Raw genomic sequence first — 22,917 nt, forward strand, 5'->3', positions numbered from 1 at the left:
GAAAAAAGTTTTTGATCCCCTGCTGATTTTGAACGTTTGCCCACTTACAAAGAAAAGATCAGTCTATAATTTAAATGGTAGGTTTATTTGAACAGTGAGAGACAGAATAACAACAAAAAAATCCAGAAAAACGCATGTCAAAAATGTTATAAATTGATTTGCATTTTAATGAGGGAAATAAGTATTTGACCCCCTCTCAATCAGAAAGATTTCTGGCTGCCAGGTGTCTTTTATACAGGTAACGAGCTGAGATTAGGAGCATACTCTTAAAGGGAGTGCTCCTAATCTCAGTTTATTACCTCTATAAAATACACTTGTCCACAGAAGCAATCAATCAATCAGATTCCAAACTCTCCACCATGGCCAAGACGAAAGAGCTCTCCAAGGATGTCAGGGACAAGATTGTAGACCTACACAAGGCTGGAATGGGCTACAAGACCATCGCCAAGCAGCTTGGTGAGAAGGTGACAACAGTTGGTGCGATTATTCGCAAATGGAAGAAACACAAAATAACTGTCACCCTCCCTCGGTCTGGGGCTCCATGCAAGATCTCACCTCGTGGAGTTGCAATGATCATGAGAACGGTGAGGAATCAGCCCAGAACTACACGGGAGGATCTTGTCAATAATCTCAAGGCAGCTGGGACCATAGTCACCAAGAAAACAATTGGTAACACACTACGCCGTGAAGGACTGAAATCCTGCAGCGCCCGCAAGGTCCCCCCGCTCAAGAAAGCACATATACAGGGCCGTCTGAAGTTTGCCAATGAACATCTGAATGATTCAGAAGAGAATTGGGTGAAAGTGTTGTGGTCAGATGAGACCAAAATCGAGCTCTTTGGCATCAACTCAACTCGCCGTGTTTGGAGGAGGAGGAATGCTGCCTATGACCCCAAGAACACCATCCCCAGAAAATCTGTGGAGGGAGCTGAATGTTCGAGTTGCCAAACGTCAGCCTCAAAACCTTAATGACTTGGAGAAGATCTGCAAAGAGGAGTGGGACAAAATCCCTCCTGAGATGTGTGCAAACCTGGTGGCCAACTACAAGAAACGTCTGACCTCTCTGATTGCCAACAAGGGTTTTGCCACCAAGTACTAAGTAATGTTTTGCAGAGGGGTCAAATACTTATTTCTCTCATTAAAATGCAAATCAATTTATAACATTTTTGACATGCGTTTATCTGGATTTTGTTGTTGTTATTCTGTCTCTCACTGTTCAAATAAACCTACCATTAAAATTATAGACTGATCATGTCTGTGTAATGGGCAAACATAAAAAATCAGCAGGGGATGAAATACTTTTTTCCCTCACTGTATGTCAAAATGGTCAGATGACTCTGATTAAGCTGAGAACAAGACTCCAGCTCAAACGCACCCACCCACCCACACACACACACACACACACACACACACACACACACACACACACACACACACACACACACACACACACACACACACACACACACACACACACACACACACACACACACACACACACACACACACACACACACACACACACACACACACACACACACACACACACACACACACACACACACACACACACACACACACACACACACACACACACAAAAGCAAACACACAAACCAGTATTTCCTACATGGCTTAAAAAGCGTTCTGCACTACTGGACACCATTGAATACCATGGCAGGAGTCATTTGGAGACATTCCCTCAGTATTTAAACAGTAATTTGGTTACATTTCCTCAGTATTTAAACAGTCATTTGGTTACATTTCCTCAGTATTTAAACAGTCATTTGGTTACATTCCCTCAGTATTTAAGTCATTTGGGTACATTTCCTCAGTATTTAAAGAGTCATTTGGTTACATTTCATCAGTATTTAAAGAGTCATTTGGTTACATTTCCTCAGTATTTAAACAGTCATTTGTTTACATTCCCTCAGTATTTAAACAGTCATTTGGATACATTTCCTCAGTATTTAAACAGTCATTTGGTTACATTCCCTCAGTATTTAAGTCATTTGGTTACATTTCCACAGTATTTAAAGAGGTATTTGGTTACATTTCCTCAGTATTTAAACAGTGATTTGGTTACATTTCCTCAGTATTTAAACAGTCATTTGGTTACATTTCCTCAGTATTTAAACAGTCATTTGGATACATTCCCTCAGTATTTAAACAGTAATTTGAATACATTCCCTCAGTATTTAAACAGTCATTTGGATACATTCCCTCAGTATTTAAACAGTCATTTGGATCCGTTCCCTCAGTATTTAAACAGTCATTTGGATACATTTCCTCAGTATTTAAACAGTCATTTGGATACATTCCCTCAGTATTTAAACAGTCATTTGGTTACATTTCCTCAGTATTTAAACAGTCATTTGGATACATTCCCTCGGTACTTAAACAGTCATTTGGATACATTCTCTCAGTATTTAAACAGTCATTTGAATACATTCCTTCAGTATTTAAACAGTCATTTGGTTACATTCCATCAGTATTTAAACAGTCATTTGGATACATTTACATTTACATTTACATTTTAGTCATTTAGCAGACGCTCTTATCCAGAGCGACTTACAGTTAGTGAATACATTTTTTTTTTTTTTTTTTTTTTTTTTATACTGGTCCCCCGTGGGAATCGAACCCACAACCCTGGCGTTGCAAACGCCATGCTCTATCAACTGAGCTACATCCCTGCCGGCCATTCCCTCCCCTACCCTGGACGACGCTGGGCCAATTGTGCGCTGCCCATGAGTCTCCCGGTCGCGGCCGGCTGCGACAGAGCCTGGATTCGAACCAGGATCTAGTGGCACAGTTCCCTCAGTATTTAAACAGTCATTTGTATACATTTCCTCAGTATTTAAACAGTCATTTGGATACATTCCCTCAGTATTTAAACAGACATTTGGATACATTCCCTCAGTATTTAAACAGTCATTTGGATACATTCCCTCAGTATTTAAACAGACATTTGGATACATTCCCTCAGTATTTAAACAGTCATTTGGATACATTCCCTATGTATTTAAACAGTCATTTGGATACATTCCCTCAGTATTTAAACAGTCATTTGGATACATTCCCTCAGTATTTAAACTGTCATTTGGATACATTCCCTCAGTATTTAAACAGTCATTTGTATACATTCCCTCAGTTTTTAAACAGTCATTTGGATACGTTCCCTCAGTATTTAAACATTCATTTGGGTACATTTCCTCAGTATTTAAACAGTCATTTGGTTACAATTCCTCAGTATTTAAACAGTCATTTGGTTACATTCCCTCAGTATTTAAGTCATTTGGTTACATTTCCACAGTATTTAAAGAGGCATTTGGTTACATTTCCTTAGTATTTAAACAGTGATTTGGTTACATTTCCTCAGTATTTAAACAGTCATTTGGTTACATTTCCTCAGTATTTAAACAGTCATTTGGTTACATTTCCTCAGTATTTAAACAGTCATTTGGATACATTCCCTCAGTATTTAAACAGTCATTTGAATACAGTCCCTCAGTATTTAAACAGTCATTTGGTTACATTCCATCCATATTTAAACAGTCATTTGTATACATTTCCTCAGTATTTAAACAGTCATTTGGTTACATTTCCTCAGTATTTAAACAGTCATTTGGATACATTCCCTCAGTATCTAAACAGTCATTTGGTTACATTCCATCAGTATTTAAACAGTCATTTGGATACATTCCCTCAGTATTTAAACAGTCATTTGGATACATTCCCTCAGTATTTAAACAGTCATTTGGTTACATTCCATCAGTTTTTAAACAGTCATTTGGATACATTTCCTCAGTATTTAAACAGTCATTTGCATACATTCCCTCAGTATTTTAACAGTCATTTGGTTACATTTCCTCAGTATTTAAACAGTCATTTGGATACATTCCCTCAGTATTTAAACAGTCATTTGGATACATTCCCTCAGTATTTAAACAGTCATTTGAATACAGTCCCTCAGTATTTAAACAGTCATTTGGTTACATTCCATCCGTATTTAAACAGTCATTTGTATACATTTCCTCAGTATTTAAACAGTCATTTGGTTACATTTCCTCAGTATTTAAACAGTCATTTGGATACATTCCCTCAGTATTTAAACAGTCATTTGGTTACATTCCATCAGTATTTAAACAGTCATTTGGATACATTCCCTCAGTATTTAAACAGTCATTTGGATACATTCCCTCAGTATTTAATCAGTCATTTGGATACATTTCCTCAGTATTTAAACAGTCATTTGCATACATTCCCTCAGTATTTAAACAGTCATTTGGTTACATTTCCTCAATATTTAAACAGTCATTTGGATACATTCCCTCAGTATTTAGACAGTCATTTGAATACATTCCCTCAGTATTTAAACAGTCATTTGGTTACATTCCCTCAGTATTTAAACAGTCATTTGGATACATTCCCTCAGTATTTAAACAGTCATTTGGATACATTTCCTCCGGATTTAAACAGTCATTTGGATACATTCCCTCAGTATTTAAACAGTCATTTGGATACATTCCCTCAGTATTTAAACAGTCATTTGGATACATTTCCTCAGTATTTAAACAGTCATTTGGATACATTCCCTCAGTATTTAAACAGTCTTTTGGATACATTCCCTCAGTATTTAAACAGTCATTTGGATACATTCCCTCAGTATTTAAACAATAATTTGGATACATTCCCTCAGTATTTAAACAGTTATTTGGATACATTTCCTCAGTATTTCAACAGTCATTTGGATACATTCCCTCAGTATTTAAACAGTCATTTGGATACATTCCCTCAGTATTTAAACAGTCTTTTGGATACATTCCCTCAGTATTTAAACAGTTATTTGGATACATTTCCTCAGTATTTCAACAGTCATTTGGATACATTCCCTCAGTATTTAAACAGTCATTTGGATACATTCCCTCAGTATTTAAACAGTCTTTTGGATACATTCCCTCAGCATTTAAACAGTCATTTCTCAAGACTTGTCCATTTCCAATTGTTCCTAGATTACACTGCACTGATTCAGCCCCGTCACACACTCAGTGAGTATATCCCATGTAGAAGCACCACATGGCCCATTCTTAGTTCCACACAAACACATTTTAAATACTAACATTTTGCATTCACAAATCACATTAGATCATAAAGGATTGAAACATTTCAAAGGTTGTTGATGCAAGGACACTTAAGGAAACAAAAAGCACCCTCTCTTCCACACAGCTAGGCTGCCCATAACGGCTGAAACAGAGCAGTACCTAGCCAGTTGTTTGCAAGCCTGCAATCTGAAGGCCACGTACCGTAAGACTATGTATGTGGCCGAGACTGCCAAATATCAATGCCACCAACTTCCATTTGTATCCCAGGCTGTCCAAGCGTGATTTGAGAAGCTGGTGTTTAAGGAGCTTTTCAGAAAAGGCCTGTTCCATGTAACAATCGAATGATGAGGACACTTCCAAAAATCACACCTTGTGGCCTCCCACCACAACAACATTATCTGGCTCATTCACCAGTGGTGTAAAGTACTTAAGTAAAATTACTTTAAAGTACTACTTAAGTAGTGTTTTGGGAAATATGTACTTTACTATATATATTTTGAACAACTTTTACTTTTACTTCACTACATTCCTAAAGAAAACTATGTACTTTTTTGAATGCTTAGCAGGACCGGAAAATGGTCTAATTCACACACTTACCAAGAAAACATCCCTGGTCATCACTACTGCCTCTGATCTGGTGGACTCACTAAACACATGCTTGGTTTGTAAATGATATCTGAGTGTTTGAGCGTGCCCCTGGCTATCTGTAAATAAAAAAAACTAGAAAATGTGGACGTCTGCTTTGCTTAATATAAATACATTATTTATACTTGTACTTTTACTTTTGATACTTAAGTATATTTTATCAATTACATTTACTTTTAATACTTAAGTATATTTAAAACCAAATACTTTTAGACTTTTACTCAAGTAGTATTTTACTGGGTGACTTTCACTTTTACTTGAGTCAATTTCTATTAAGGTATGACATTTGGGTATTTTTTCCACCACTGTTATTCACACACACACACACACACGCGCGTGCATACACACACCACACACACACGTGCGCACGCATGCACGCACACACACACACACACATGCATGCATAACTCTCTCAAACACACATACACAGGCCTTTGAATATCATCATTAGTAGTATGTGGCCACTGCCTCATTGTGACATTATGTGGGGCTTTGTGGCCCTAAATTCAACTGCCAAATGCCACATCTGCTCTTTCTCTCTGACCACTTCCATAATTAAAACGATATGCAAATCTGCCTGTTGGTTATTATTATTAATGAGATGATGGGCTATTTCAGTTCCTCACTGACAATAAATCGCTCATGGTATATTGTTTGCGTTGTGTTGGAATAATCTGTGTTGTTATGAGATTATGTAGCCCACAGAATGAAAGCTTTAGGAGTCAGTTGCTATATGAACAAATGCAGTGTTGCTAAACACAGTGTTCAATATTCAAAGCACTGTCTGATATTAAGTGGATTATTTACTCTCTAGCTCAAAAAGAGGGAAGCATAATTTTTTTGGGACGTGTAAAGTGTGCTACAACTTCAAATGAAACAACATCAAGCTGGTATTTGCACATTTCATCTAAACCAATATTGCACGTCTTATTTGAGAGACTACAGGGTTTGAGGTTTTGAAGGAGGACCTGGGACAAAGGTTGAATGTGAACCATGAAATTAAATCCAGTGGATACTGTATATGGGCTATATGCACGCAGTCAGTCAGGTGCTGCAAGTTCAACAGGCTATATGAAGGTGGCAGTGGTGTACAGGATTGTACCACTTCTGGACAGAGAGGGGGAATCATGGTAAGTCACATGAAACACACTCAAGTTTAAGGATATAGACCCCTTGAAGTGTTGAGCCATGAACAGTCTTTAAAACATATCATTTTGACCCTGCGAGTACATAGAGATACAGTGCCTTGCAAAAGTATTCATCCCCCTTGGCATTTTTCCTATTTTGTTGCATTACAACCTGTAATTGAAATGGATTTTTATTTGGATTTCATGTAATGGACATACACAAAATAGTCCAAATTGGTGAAGTGAAATGAAAAAAATTACTTGTTTCAAAAAATTATAAGAAATAAATAACAGAAAAATGGTGCGTGCATACTGTATGTATTCACCCCCTTTGCTATGAAGCCCCTAAATACGATCTGGTGCAACCAATTACCTTCAGAAGTCACATAATTAGTTAATTAAAGTCCAGCTGTGTGCAAACTAAGTGTCACATGATATGTCACATGATCTCTTGTATATATACACCTGTTCTGAAATGCCCCAGAGTCTGCAACACCACTAAGCAAGGGGCACCACCAAGCAAGCGGCACCATGAAGACCAAGGAGCTCTCCAAACAGGTCAGGAACAAAGTTGTGGAGAAGTACAGATCAGGGTTGGGTTAAAAAATTGAAAGAATATGGCACCACAACAAACCTGCCAAGGAGGGCATTAATCAGAGGGTACAACAAAGAGACCAAAGATAACCCTGAAGGAGCTGCAAAGCTCCACAGCGGAGATTGAAGTATCTGTCCAAAGGACCACTTTAAGCCGTACACTCCACAGAGCTGGGCTTCACGGAAGAGTGGCCAGAAAAAAGCCATTGCTAAATAAATAAATAAGCAAACACGTTTGGTGTTCGCCAAAAGGCATGTGGGAGACTCCCCAAACATGTGGAAGAAGGTACTCTGGTCAGATGAGACTAAAATTTAGCTTTTTGGTCATCAAGGAAAACGCTATGTCTGGCGCAAACCCAACACCTCTCATCACCTCGAGAACCCCATCCCCACAGTGAAGCATGGTGGTGGCAGCATCATGCTGTGGGGGTGTTTTACATCGGCAGGGACTGGGAAACTGGTCAGAATTGAAAGAATGATGGATGGCGCTAAATACAGGGACATTCTTGAGGGATCCCTTTTTCGGTCTTCCAGAGATTTGAGACTGGGACGGAGGTTCACCTTCCAGCAGGACAATGACCCTAAGCATACTGCTAAAGCAACACTCGAGTGGTTTAAGGGGAAATATTTAAATGTCTTGGAATGGCCTAGTTAAAGCCCAGACCTCAATCCAATTGGTATGACTTAAAGATTGCTGTACACCAGCGGAACCCATCCAACTTGAAGGAGCTGGAGCAGTTTTGCCTTGAAGAATGGGCAAAATCCCAGTGCTAGATATGCCAAGCTTATAGAGACATACCCCAAGAGACTTGCAGCTGTAATTGCTGCAAAAGGTGGCTCTACAAAGTATTGACTTTGGGGGGTGTGAATAGTTATGCACGCTCAAGTTTTCTGTTTTTTTTGTCTTATTTCTTGTTTGTTTCACAAGAAAAAACATTTTGCATGTTGAGTAAATCAAATGATACAAACACACCAAAAATCCATTTTAATTCCAGGTTGTAAGGCAACAAAATAGGAAAAATGTAAAGGGGGGTGAATAGTTTGGCAAGCCACTGTATACCGTTTTTAATCAGGACATAAATAGCTGTCCAGAAAAAATATGAATCTGCTATAAAAGTAAACAATATGGATGATGCTTCAAAAAATATTTTCAGTTTTAGTTCAACGTCTACGAAGGGTGAAGTTATTACCTTTTTAAATTATATTGTATTCTGACATGAAACCCAATGAAGCCAATAAAGCCATATGCCATATAATTCTCCACAGGAGTTTGGTGGCACCTTAATTGGGGAGGACGGCTTGTGGTAATGGCTGGAGCAGAATGGGTACATGGTATCAAATACATCAAACACACGGTGTCAATGTGTTTGATGCCATTCCATTCGCTCCGTTCCGGCCATTATTATGAGCTGTCCTCCTCTCATCAGCCTCCTGTGACTTTCTCATGTTTTCCATGTTACCATCAAATCCATCCGTTCAAAGCTACTTATGTGAGATGTGAACATGATTTATGACATATTGCGCTATGTCTGACGAGAGTCACAGCTATGAATACTTCCCTGTGCCTTTCCCTTTCACACGTATTTCTATTAAAACACACACACACACACACACACACACACACACACACACACACACACACACACACACACACAGAGAGAGAGAGAGAGACACACACACACACACACCTAGACATCTAGACCCACCTCATCAGCCCCCTCAAAGGGAGAAACAACAAACATGTTTGTCAGACCCAGGGAGCAGGAGAGAAAGGGTGTCAGTGTTCAATCAGAAACAGATTTCTTTAATCACCCAGTTCTCTCAGTTGGAGGCAAATTATAAGGCTAAAAAAAGCCCTGGGTACAACAGACGGTGATCTGGGTGGCAGCACATGGATGTGGTCGGGTAACGTGAGTCAAGCTGTGAAAACACAGACTGGTTTCTAACAGAGAGACGCCTGTTAGAGGCCAGGCCACAGACACACTGACAGACAGGAGGGCTGAGGACAGGGAGGGTCAATGAGGTAAGAGGAGCTCTCTTTCTTTCTCTCTCTCTTTATCTTTCTCTCTCTCTCACTACTTCTCCTTCTCCTCTCTTTTTCTTTGTCCATCCAACTCTTTCTCCCCCTCTACAAATCTCTACCACTCTTCTCAACTCTCTCTTTTTCATTTTCTGGCTGCAACTTTTTATCCCTGTGACTAAGATGGTGCTGACGGAGGGCGTCTCGCCTCAAACTCCTACTAAACATTGCAGGTTTATACTTTTTCCAGTGTTTTTTCCAGTGTTTTTTTTTTCCATTCTTGTTTATTTCGTGCATTACTTCATACACCCTGGCAGAACTATGGGAATAAGAATCGCTGGGTACTCACCGTTCACCTGACCTTCTGGAATTCCCGTAGACGGCGGAACAATGGGCTAGCCTCTTCGGTGAGACCTCAGGCTGCCTGGGAGTCCTACCAGAGAGAAAGAAAAGGAGACGGAGAGGTAGACATGGAAGGGTCTTAGTGAGATTAAGACGCCTGGCGACCCACCCTCCATTACCAAGCATGCTACTCGCCAATGTTCAATCATTCATGAATAAACTTGAAGAACTCAGAGCGAGGATATCCTTCCAAAGGGACATCAGATTCTGCAACATAATCTGTTTTTCTGAGACTTGGCTTTCCTCCGACATCCAAAAGGATTATATACAACCAGCGGGTTTTACAGTTTTTTGAGCGAATAGGAAGCGGGCTCTCTGAACTCCTCCCTATGTAACTGGGTCCTGGACCTCCTGACGGGCTGCCCCAAGGTGGTGAAGGCAGGCAACATTACCTCCTCGACACTGATTCTCAACACGGGGGCCCCACAAGGGTGCGTCCTCAGTCCCCTCCTGTACTCCCTGTATACACACGACTGCGTGGCCTCAAGTTCTCTGACGACATGACAGTAGTAGGCCTGATTATCAACAACAACAAGACGGCCTACAGGGAGGAGGTTGGTGGTGCCAGGTAAACAACCTCTCCCCTAACGTCAGAAAAACAAAAGAGGTGATTATGAACTTCAGGAGGAACTGAAATTGTCAAACCACACAAACACTGTGGTGAAGAAGGCACAACAGCGACTCTTCAACCTCAGGATGCTCCCCGAGGGCCCTCACAGTGTTCTACAGGAGCACCATCGAGAGCATACTGTCGGGCTGCATCACAGCCTGGTACGGCAATTCAGATCTACCGCCGTGGACCACATTGTTTGAGCTCGGAGCTCCTCCCCCTGTTCCTCCCCTGCAACCCCGGTCTTCCTACCCGCCCCCCCACCATCCCAATGGACCTTTAACATTGACACAGTTGTTAATATGTACTGTATATATTATCATCTATTTTTATTATTATATATTTTTACTATATATTTGTTGTTTTATTTCACTTTGTCCTGCATTGTTGGAGCTCGGAGCTCAATAATTTCACTGTGCCCTGTAATTACATCTGTAATGTGACTATCAAAATATCTAATCTAATCCCCATCTATCAAACTCTACCCCCTCTATTCAACACTCCACACATCAGTCTTTCTCATTCATCTCTCATTCTCTTCAACTCATTATTTATATTATTCTCTGTCAATTTCTATCTCTCCCCGGATTTCTATCCCCACCACTCTCTTGATATCAACTCTGATTGGGGATATTCCACTCTGAGTTTTACATCCTAAATCCTTTGTAGTTCCGCCAGTATCTTTTCTCTCTCTGTGCTCTTTTTGCTGACCATTACCATTATTCGTGTGACCCATTCTGACATCAAAGGAGTGTCCCTGCAGTGTGTGTTCCATTTTAGATCTATCTTAGATCAACTTCAATCTCAGATCATGGGTTCAGGGTAGAGATACGGTCTGTGTCGCATATGGCACACTATTCCCTTTACAGCGCACTACTTTTTAACAATGGGGCTCTGATCAGAAGTATTGCACTATAAAGGGAATAGGGTGCCATTTGTGATAGAGCCAATATCTCTACCCTGAACCGATGGAGGTTTGTTCAGAACACAAAGCGTGACTGAATAGATACAACCCCTACCGGTTGGAATGGAATGAGTAGTAAGCTACAGTAATAACATCCTGAGAGACCATCATGCAGTCCGATTTACCAACCAACACCCTCAGGCAGGCCCACAGGCATCCATGTACTAGAACACAACAACACTCCCTCAGCCCAATCTAATGCTTCATTTTTCTGTCCTTTATTGTACTTTCATTTCATCCCTTGATACAAACATTCACAAGTGATATTGTTGTTGATATTCGCTGAACATACAGTATTGTGCTTGATGGCTGTTTTGTGATTATCGCGGCAGGTTGAGGCTGAGAAAACAGAGTGAACAGATAAATAGCTTCAAGCAATGAACAGGTTTCTCTCCTTTCATTAACGTAGCTCTGATTTTCTCTCTCTTATTCTTTCCCCCCTTGCTCCCCCACCTCAATTCCCTTCTCTGTACCTCCTCTCTCTCTCTCTCTCTCTCTCTCTCTCTCTCTCTCTCTCTCTCTCTCTCTCTCGCTCTGCATTCCTCCTCATTCTCTGTGCTCTGTGGTGCTTGTATCACTAGGTCTGCAGTGGCTGACCAGATCTCCTCCCCGTCCTCCTTCTCTCTGTATTCCTCCTCTTGCTCTGTGCCCTGGGCTGTCTGTATCAGTATGGACCCAGCCTGCAGGGACCAGATGGTCGGGGCCAGGAGAAGGCTCCACTCCACTGACTCAGAGAGGGCTCTGGCTGTGCTTTCGCCTGGAGGGCTGAGCTGAGGGCCGGACTGGGGGCTGAGGGCCGAGCTGAGGGGCTGAGGGCCGAGCTGAGGGGCTGAGGGCCGAGCTGAGGGGCTGAGGGCCGAGCTGAGGGCTGGACTGGGGGCTGAGGGCCGAGCTGAGGGGCTGAGGGCCGAGCTGAGGGGCTGAGGGCCGAGCTGAGGGCTGGACTGGGGGCTGAGGGGCCGGACTGTGGGGCTGAGGGCCGAGGGTTGCTTGATCTCAGTTGCACCGCACCACTGAAGACACCGGCTGCTACCTGCTGCCTGCTACACACAACTAGTTACACCTCCCTCGGAGAGGAGAGGAGTGAGAGTGAGAGAGTAGCAAGAGCAGCTCAGCTCCCTGCCTGAGAGGCCGACTGCTGCAGCCCACACCTCCCCCGGAGAGGAGTAGAGGGCGAGAAAGGAGAAAGTAACGTTTTGGAGAGAGGAGAAAAATATGTTGTAGAAAACAGGGTAGGAAGAAAGAGAAATGGCTATAGGATGCAACCTTGCCCTTGTTCTGCATGGCAATTGAGGCTCTCTAGATTGCATTCACATACTTTTCTTCATGTGCATCAGCGTCATATTCATGCATCATACAGAAAGGAATTTTGTCAAAGTAAACTGCGCTCCATCACGTTCCCCCTTTCCACAAAAAATGCAGAGGAGTTGCAATAGTTGCTCAGCTGGTTCAAAATGTCAGTTGGTGATATTCATGGATTTTTGCTGCCCTAAGTGAAGTGTTTGAGAAGTGAAGTCGTATTAGTTCTTAATTCTTAAAATTGTAATTGGGGGGGGGGGGGGCTGAAGATATAAGAAAGCTCAGGAAATATATACACTACCGGTCAAAAGTTTGGACACACCTACTCATGCAAAGGTTTTTCTTTATTTTTACAATTTTTTACATTGTAGAATGATAGTGAAGACATCAAAACTACAAAACTATGAAATAACACAAATGGAATCATGTTGTAACCAAATAGCCACCCTTTGATGACAGTTTTGTACACTCTTGGCATTCTCTCAAGCAGCTTCATGAGATAGTCACCTGGAATGCATTTCAATTAACAGGTGTGCCTTCTTAAAAGTTATTTTGTGGAATTTCTTTCCTTCTTAATGCGTTTGAGCCAATCAGTTGTGTTGTGACAAGGTAGAGGGGTATTCATAAGATAGCCCTATTTGGTAAAATACCAAGTCCATATTATGACAAGAACAGCTCAAATAAGCAAAGAGAAACAACAGTCCATCATTGCTTTAAGACACGAAGGTCAGTCAATACGGAACATTTCAAGATCTTTCAAAGTTCCTTCAAGTGCATTCACAAAAACCATCAAGCGCTATGATGAATCTGGCTCTCATGAGGACCGCCACAGGAATGGAAGACCCAGAGTTACCTCTGCTGCAGAGGATAAGTTCATTAGTTACCAGCCTCAGAAATTGCAGCCCAAATAAATGCTTCACAGAGTTCAAGTAACAGACACATCTCAACATCAACTGTTCAGAGGACACTGTGTGAATCAGGCATTCACGGTCAAATTGCTGCAAAGAAACCACTACTAAAGGACACCAATAAGAAGAAGAGACTTTCTTGGGCCAAGAAACACGAGCAATGGACATTAGACCAGTGGAAATTTGTCCTTTGGTCTGGAGTCCAAATTTGAGATTTTTGGTTACAACCGCCGTGGCTTTGTGAGACGCGGTGTGGGTGAACGGATGATCTCTGCATGTGTATATCCCACCGTAAAGCATGGAGGAGGAGGTGTTATGGTGTGGGGGTGCTTTGCTGGTGACACTGTCTGTGATTTATTTAGAATTCAAGGCACACTTAACCAGCATGGCTATCACAGCATTCTGCAGCGATACGCCATCCCATCTGGTTTGGGCTTTGTGGGACTATCATTTGTTTTTCAACAGGACAATGACCCAACACACCTCCAGGCTGTGTAAGGGCTATTTTACCAAGAAGGAGAGTGATGGAGTGCTGCATCAGATGACCTGGCCTCCACAATCCCCCGACCTCAACCCAATTGAGATGGTTTGGGATGAGTCGGACCGCAGACTGTAGGAAAAGCAGCCAACAAGTGCTCAGCATATGTGGGAACTCCTTCAAGACTGTTGGAAAAGAATTCCAGGTGAAGCTGGTTGAGAGAATGCCAAGAGTGTGCAAAGCTGTCATCAAGGCAAAGGGTGGCTATTTGAAGAATCTCAAATATAAAATATGTTTTGATTTGTTTAACACTTTTTTGCTTACTACATGAGTCCATATGTGTAATTTCATAGTTTTGATGTCTTCACTATTATTCTACAATGTAGAAAATAGTAAAAAATAAAGATAAACCCTTGAATGAGTAGGTGTGTCCAAACGTTTGACTGGTACTGTATATACTTTTTTTTTACACATATTTTACCCCTTATTTTTGTTTGCACAAAACTACCCCCATACTTCCATTGATTTGTGTGGGTTACCTTTAGACAAGTCCCGTAAAGCAAAACGGAGAACACCACCGTGTTTGTTAGAGTGTCCCCTTTCTAAAAAGTGGTAGTATTAATTTGTAGGCCAAACAGTTAGGATGCTAGAGACGTTTTTTGTGAGAAGACTGTTTTTCGGGATGTCTCCTGGTCTGATAAACAGCACTGTAGCTCTGTCACTTTCCACCGCAGATGCAGAAGGGCAACATAGGTGGATGCTGTGGATTGATATGCAGCCCAACAGATACCTCTAGCTTAAACTGACAGATTTTGATGGGGATTTTTGTATTATATTACTGTTATAACTCTCTCAGGCAGCTGTCCATCATGCTTCCTACTTCCAAATCTATCCTCACTATAGCGCAATGAAACGTGAAGCTCTTCGGAATGATGTTGTTACAAAGTATCAGAAGGACGACAACCTGCTGGTTTGTAAATAAATAAATAAAAATTCCATGTTCCGTATGACGTCAGTGGAGCAGTAAAAGCCTGCTCAGTCTGCAGGCCCCATCTGGGCAGTTGGAAGGACAGTTTGTGTTCTGACTGACACCATACCACCAGCAGCATGAGAGAGAGAGAAAAGAAAAATCAACAAACATATTGCTGTCTTCTCAGCCCAACTCACAATAAATGAATTGAACCACACCACTGTTAGTGTAATACAGTAGATCCATTACTCACAGTTTTACAGTAACATTCTTGTCTGTGTTGTTTTTAACTTCCTAAAAATGTTGCATATCACAAGACAATCCAAGATCAACACAGCTAAATGACGATTCAGGATCAACACAAAATAAAGATGATCCAGGATCAACACAGCTAAATGACGATCCAGAATCAACACAGCTACATGACGATCCACAATCAACACAGCTACATGACGATCCAGGATCAACACAGCTACATGAAGATCCAGGATCAACACAGCTACATGACGATCCAGGATCAACACAGCAACATTACTATCTAGGATCAACACAACATAAAGACGATCCAGGAACAACACAGCAACATTTTAAAAAATGTAACCTTTATTTAACTAGGCAAGTCAATTAAGAACAAATTCTTATTTACAATGACGGCCTACCAGGAGGCAAAAGGCCTCCTGCGGGGACGGGGACTGGGATTAAAAATAGAAATGTAGGACAAAACACACATCACGGCAAGAGAGACACCACATAAAGAGAGACATTTTACATTTTAGCAGACGCTCTTATCCAGAGAGACTTACAGTTAGTGAGTGCATACATTTTCATACTGGCCCCCCATGGGAATCAAACCCACAACCTTGGCGTTGCAAGCGCCATGCTCTACCAACTGAGCTACACTTCTTCCATTCCCTTAAACCAGTCTTAAACTAAATGGAATATCACCTTAAGGTTTTCTTAACAAATCAATTAAACTTGGCTCCTCAATACCATTATTCCTTAAATATCCCATACTGCTGGTTTAACAGATGTTAATCGTACTCTCCTTGCGTTGTGTTTAGTTTAAAGAAATCACCCCAGTCAGTGGTCCCAGTTTATCTTTATTTATTATCTGTGATTAAATAGGAAACAGCACGTTAGTTGCGCAGGGCTTAATGATGTTGATGGCTGTCGATGGTAAAATCCCTTGCATCATATTTTCATACTGGGGTATAAACAAAATACACAAATACAATACAAAATATGTGTAAGAGACCTAAGATAACAACACATCATGGCAGCAACACATGAAAACTCAGCATGGGAGCAACACAACATGACGATCCAGGATCAACACAACATAAAGATGATCCAGGAACAACACAGCTAAATGACGATCCAGGATCAACACAGCTAAATAACTGAAAATGATCCCAACAAAATCTATGGGTTTTCCCTCAATCCTCAGACAGTCAGTATCTAAAAGACGATCCAGGATGGATCAGGACCTGGTCAGCGACGGTTTGGCCTGCTGTACAGTATACAGTAAACAGTAACTAGGCCAGTGAGTGACGGTAATGTAAGGCATAAAGAACAGGATTATTTTTTCCTTTATATCATTATTTACCAGCGGGTTGGACCTGAAGAGATACACTACATGGAAAAAAGTATATGGTCACCTGCTCATCGAACATCTCATTCCAAAATCATGGGCATTACAGTTTTTCCAAATTGTTTAATCACTAAAACTGGCCCGTGAGGCACAATGACCCAAACCTGTAACTAATTTAGCAGAACCATACACCACATCTGCAATACTAATGGCACGTTTTGCTTTACACTGCAATTCTATAACAAGCATTTGGCAAACACAACACACACATCTCTACCTTTGGCACAGCCTTCACAACTAAAATCTCTTCTGTGAATTTGAAAAGCAGCACTGTTCAACAAGCTAAGCTCAATTACCAATTGATCACTTTCACTCTTCACATGTGTAAACACTAATTGCGTAAATGTTCACTTTGCAATCAGACCTTTGGTATGGATAAAAAGGCCACAGGTGAATACTGTGTTGGTTAACAATGGAAGCAAACTTGGCAGAGAGAAGTAGAGGTGGAGGTGGAGGTGGAGGTGGAGGTGGAGGAAGACCAAGAACAAGGAGAGTAATCTCTGATGAAATTTGGGCGACTGTCGTGGACCATGTGGTCAACCATGGTTTGACCTTGATAGAGGCTGGGCAGAGAGTGCATCCCAATCTGAGCCACTTCACCGTAGCATCCATCATCCGGACGTTCCAAAATGAGAATAGGTATGTACTGCATACATTGGACCTATCTACTGCTTTTACTACTTGACAGTAGTTCAACATAAAGCACAGTAAAGACTGTAGATTCCAATACATACTGTAAGGAGAAACAAAGTAAATGTTTCATGTATTACTGTATGTATGAAACTGGGAGCTATACTACTTAGTAACATGTGTATCTTGTATACTGTATTACTGTACTGTTTACTGTACTGTATGCTAGTTTGTTTTTGTAGAACTGAAAGACGACCACCACGTACAATACCAGTCAAAGGTTTGGACACACCTACTCATTCAAGGGATTTTCTTTATTTTTACTATTTTCTACATTGTAGAATAATAGTGAAGACATCAAAACTATGAAATAACACATATAGAATCATGTAGTAACCAGAAAAGTGTTAAACAAATCAAAATATACTTGAGATTCTTCAAATAGCCACCCTTTGCCTTGATGACAGCTTTGCACACTCTTGGCATTCTCTCAACCAGCTTCATGAGGTAGTCACCTGGAATGCATTTCAATTAACAGGTGTGCCTGTCAGGACCCGGTGCGAGAAACAGTCACTAATAATTGTCAGAACCCAGAAGATGAGGCAGACACAGCAGTACTAGAGATGGTGGTTTAATAAAGAACAAAAATCCTCAGGCAAAGAAACTAAATCCACAATGTCCAAAAATAAAGCCAAGAGGCACAAAGAGGAAAACCTCCAAAAAACAAAGAAACTCCACAAAGTGGTAAAAATCCCACCAGAGAAATATCCATATAACACAAGGCTTGGGCTGGGGCTGGGTGCTAACTTACAAACACTGAGCAAGGAACTGAGGAACACACAGGGTTTAAATACTAACAGGGGAATGACCAACAGGTGCAAACAATAATTAGATCAAGAAAAAACAAAAGGTACAAAAAAGGTGCAATGGGGACATCTAGTGACCAAAACCCGAACAGTCATGGCCAAAACCTGACAGAATCCCCCTCCTAGGAACGGCTCCTGACGTTCCTACCAGCCTTCTCAGGGTGGAGGGCCCTGAACTGACGAATGAGGTCAGGGTCCAGTATGTCCTTGGCAGGAACCCAGGAGCGCTCCTCGGGACCGTAGCCTTCCCAGTCCACCAGATACTGCCAGGACCGCTGCACCCGGCGGGAATCCAGTATCCGGTGGACGGTATAAGCCGACCGGCCACCGATGACACGGGGCGGAGGGGGAGGTCTGCCTGCCGGAATAAGGGGAGAAAAAACAACAGGTTTTAATAAAGAAATGTGAAATGTTGGATTGATCTTAAGGGATCTGGGTAAGTGCAGGCGAAAAGTAATGGGATTGACTCTCCTGGCAATCTTAAAGGGACCGATGAACCTCTGGGACAGCTTGCGAGACTCCACCCGTAGCGGTAGGTTCTTAGTTGAGAGCCATACTCTCTGGCCGGGGTACAGGGTAGGACCGGGACGGCGACCTCTGTTGGCTTGTCGTTGGTACTGCTGAGAGGAACGCAGAAGATTAAGACGTGCCTTCTTCCACGTAAGCCGACAGCGTCTGATGAACCTCGAGGCTGAAGGCACTCTGACTTCTGCCTCCTGGTCCGGGAACAATAGAGGTGCATAGCCAAACTGACACTCATGCGGGGACATACCAGTGGAGGAGGAGCACAAGGTGTTGTGCGCGTACTCGGCCCAAACAATGAAGGATGACCAAGTGGACGGGTTGTTGGAAACCATGCATCTGAGGGTGGTTTCCAGCTCCTGATTCATCCTCTCAGTTTGGCCATTGGACTCCGGATGGTACCCGGAAGATAAACTGGCCGTGGCCCCTATGAGTTGGCAGAAGGCCTTCCAAAACCTTGAGGCGAACTGGGGACCTCTGTCGGAAACCATATCTTGCGGGATCCCAAAGACTCGGAACACATGGTTAATCACCAACTCAGCTGTTTCCTTGGCAGAAGGTAATTTGGTCAAAGGAACAAACCTGGCCGCCTTAGAAAACCTGTCGATGATGACTAGGATCGTAGTATTACCATGGGACGGAGGAAGGCCAGTAATAAAGTCCAATGAGATATGGGACCAGGGTCGGTGGGGAATAGATAGAGGGTGAAGGAGTCCTTGAGGGCGAAGGTGAGAAGATTTGCCCTGGCAGCACACGGAACAGGCCTTGATGAAAGTGGCAACGTCTTCCTTCATGGTGGGCCACCAGAACTTACGCTGGATGAACTCCAAGGTGCGGCCTATGCCCGGGTGACAGGTGAGGCGAGAGGAGTGCCCCCACCGAAGGACTTGGGACCTTGCTGCCTTGGGAACAAACAACCGATTAGCAGGACCTCCACCAGGGCCCGGTTCGATGGCTTGAGCTTGTTTCACGGTATCCTCCACTTGCCACGAGATCGGAGCCACGATCTTAGCGGCCGGAAGGACAGTCATGTCAGTATCTTCTCGAATGGCAGGAGAGTAGATTCGTGACAAGGCGTCCGGTTTGAGATTCTTCGACCCGGGTCTATAGGTGAGGATAAACTGAAATCGGCTGAAGAAAAGAGACCATCGAGCTTGTCTGGCGTTCAACCGCTTCGCCTGCTGGATATACTCCAGATTCTTGTGGTCCGTAAGCACTTGAAACGGTTGAGAAGCCCCCTCGAGCCAGTGTCTCCATTCCTTCAATGCCATCTTAACCGCTAGGAGTTCACGGTCCCCCACATCGTAATTCCTCTCGGCCGGGGTAAGCCGGTGAGAGAAGAAGGCGCAAGGATGAAGCTTCTTGTCTTCACCCCTCTGAGACAGGACAGCTCCAACCCCAACCTCTGATGCGTCTACCTCCACCACAAAAGGTTCCTCCGCCGTTGGTAGTGTCAGGATGGGAGCAGAGAGGATGCGCTGCTTGAGTCCTTGGAAGGCCGTCTCAGCTTCTCTTCCCCACAGAAACCTTGTGTTGCCACCCTTGGTTACCGCCGAGAGAGGGGCTGCCACCGAGCTGAAGTTCTTGATGAACTTGCGGTAAAAGTTGGTGAAGCCCAGGAAACGTTGAACTTCCTTAACGGACTTGGGGGTGGGCCAATCCGCTACCGCCTCTACCTTCTTGGGGTCCATCTGGACTCGTCCGGGTTCCACTATAAATCCCAGGAATTGTACTCGAGAGGAATGGAATTCACACTTCTCCGGCTTAACGTACAAATGGCTGTCTAGGAGGCGTTTGAGCACTTGTCTGACATGCTTAGTGTGTTCTTGAAGGGAGCTCGAAAAGATGAGGATGTCATCCAAGTACACAAACACGAAGATGTTAAGCATATCCCTAAGCACATCGTTTATGAGCGCTTGGAACACAGCCGGAGCGTTGGTCAGGCCGAAGGGCATCACCGAGTATTCGTAGTGACCAGTAGGCGTGTTGAAAGCGGTCTTCCACTCGTCCCCGGGTTTGATCCGCACAAGATGGTATGCGTTCCGCAGGTCAAGCTTAGTGAAGACAACTGCTTCCTGGAGCAGCTCAAAGGCTGTGGCCATAAGAGGTAGCGGGTAGCGGTTACGGACGGTTATGGCATTGAGTCCCCGGTAGTCGATGCAAGGTCGTATTCCGCCGTCTTTCTTGGCCACAAAGAAAAACCCTGCTCCCGCCGGCGAGGTAGATGGACGCATGAGGCCTGCTGTCAGAGCGTCCTTGATGTAGGTATCCATAGCAGCTCGTTCGGGAGGAGAAAGGGAAAAGATCCGACCCCTGGGAGGGCAGGTCCCCGGCAACAGGTCGATGGTGCAATCGTAAGGTCTATGGGGTGGTAGTTTGGTGGCCCTCTGTTTGCTAAATACCAGTTTGAGGTCATGGTAACACTCGGGAACTCGGGACAAGTCGATGGATTCTAGAGACTCGGAAGGAGAACTCGGGGAACTCGGGAAGATACAAGTGGCTTGGCACGTGGGACCCCACTGCTTGATAGTGCCCACAGACCAGTCGATGTGAGGGTTATGGCTGTGAAGCCAGGGATAGCCAAGGACGAGAGGAAACTCGGAACAGGCGATCAGATGAAAGTTCATCACTTCCTTGTGTTGGGAAACTGAAAGTCGTAAGGGGGTAGTGGCACGAGTGACAAGTCCAGATCCCAAAGGACTTCCATCCAACGTAGCAACCCTTATGGGGTCACTTAGAGGTTCAGAAGGAACGCCATTCTCCTTCGCCCAGATCCCATCCATGAAGTTACCTGCGGCTCCAGAGTCTACCAAGGCTTGAAGAGAAACCTCGTGGTCGTCCCAGGAAAGGGTAACAGGAATGAGCAGGCGGGAGTTGGATAGATGGGAGGAGGTTATGTTTCCCGTTACAGTCCTCCCAGGCCTGTACGGGAGAGTGCGTTTCCCTGGAGCCCGGGACACGTGGAGCGTAAATGGCCCGGTTTGCCGCAATATAGACAGCATCGCTCCCTCATTCGGCGGTCTCTCTCAGCCTGGGAGATGCGTCCAACCTGCATGGGTTCTGGTGGAGCCAGCGAGGATAAAGGTGGAGACTCGGAGTTGGAACCGATAGGAACTAGGGTGAGCGGTCTATGGTTTTGTTCTCTCTCTCTCAGACGCTGGTCTATGCGTGAAGCCAACTTGATAAGGGACTCGAGGTTGTCCGGTGGTTCCCGAGTGGCCAGTTCATCTTGGATGGTGTCAGAAAGACCCTTCAAAAAACACACTGTGAGCGCCTCGTCGTTCCAGCCACTTGCTGCTGCCACAGTGCGGAACTGGATGGCATAGTCCGTCACGCTGCGCCGACCTTGGCGGAGAGTCAGGAGCTGTTTGGCTGAGTCAGGGCCGTTGGTAGGACCTTGAAACACTCGCTTGAATTCTTCAGCAAAGGTAGAGTAGCTGGCACAGCAGGGACTTTGGGCATCCCACACAGCAGTAGCCCAGGCTAGAGCCTTTTCCGACAGCAGGGTGATGATATATGCTATCTTGGACCGGTCGGTGGGAAACGACGATGGTTGCAGCTCAAAGGAGAGAGAACATTGGGTGAAAAACCCCTTACAAACACTTGGGTCCCCTGAGAACCGTTGAGGAGGCGGCAGACGAGGTTCCGCCAGGGGATTAACTGCCAGGAGCCCTTGAATCGGATGAACTGGAGCAGAAGCGGTTGCCGGGGAAAGTCGATCCGAAATCTGCTTTATGGAAGTCAGCATCTCTGACAGAAGTTGAGAATGTCTAGCCATTAAGGCCTCTTGCTGAACCAGAGCAGCTTCGTGGCGTTGGACAGTCCCCTCATGGTGGGACAGCATGGGAAAAAAATCCTGGGTACTGGCTGCCTCTGGGTTCATAATAATGGCTCAGTGTTTCTGTCAGGACCCGGTGCGAGAAACAGTCACTAATAATTGTCAGAACCCAGAAGATGAGGCAGACACAGCAGTACTAGAGATGGTGGTTTAATAAAGAACAAAAATCCTCAGGCAAAGAAACTAAATCCACAATGTCCAAAAATAAAGCCAAGAGGCACAAAGAGGAAAACCTCCAAAAAACAAAGAAACTCCACAAAGTGGTAAAAATCCCACAAGAGAAATATCCATATA

General features: G+C 43.5%; 1 protein-coding gene across 1 annotated transcript in view; it reads right to left on the reverse strand.

Annotated features, from left to right (window-relative positions):
- Nucleotides 1-22,917, reverse strand: part of LOC311102542 (leucine-rich repeat transmembrane protein FLRT2-like) — a 41,673-nt gene that overhangs the window by 9,125 nt on the left and 9,631 nt on the right. Inside the window, exon 2 of the mRNA XM_084143914.1 lies at nt 9,835-9,918. The gene's annotated coding sequence lies outside the window, so the exon portion shown is untranslated. The remainder of the gene's footprint in view (nt 1-9,834; nt 9,919-22,917) is intronic.

Source organism: Coregonus lavaretus (genome assembly GCF_964263955.1).
Source record: "Coregonus lavaretus genome assembly, chromosome: 27".
Lineage (NCBI taxonomy): Eukaryota > Metazoa > Chordata > Actinopteri > Salmoniformes > Salmonidae > Coregonus > Coregonus lavaretus.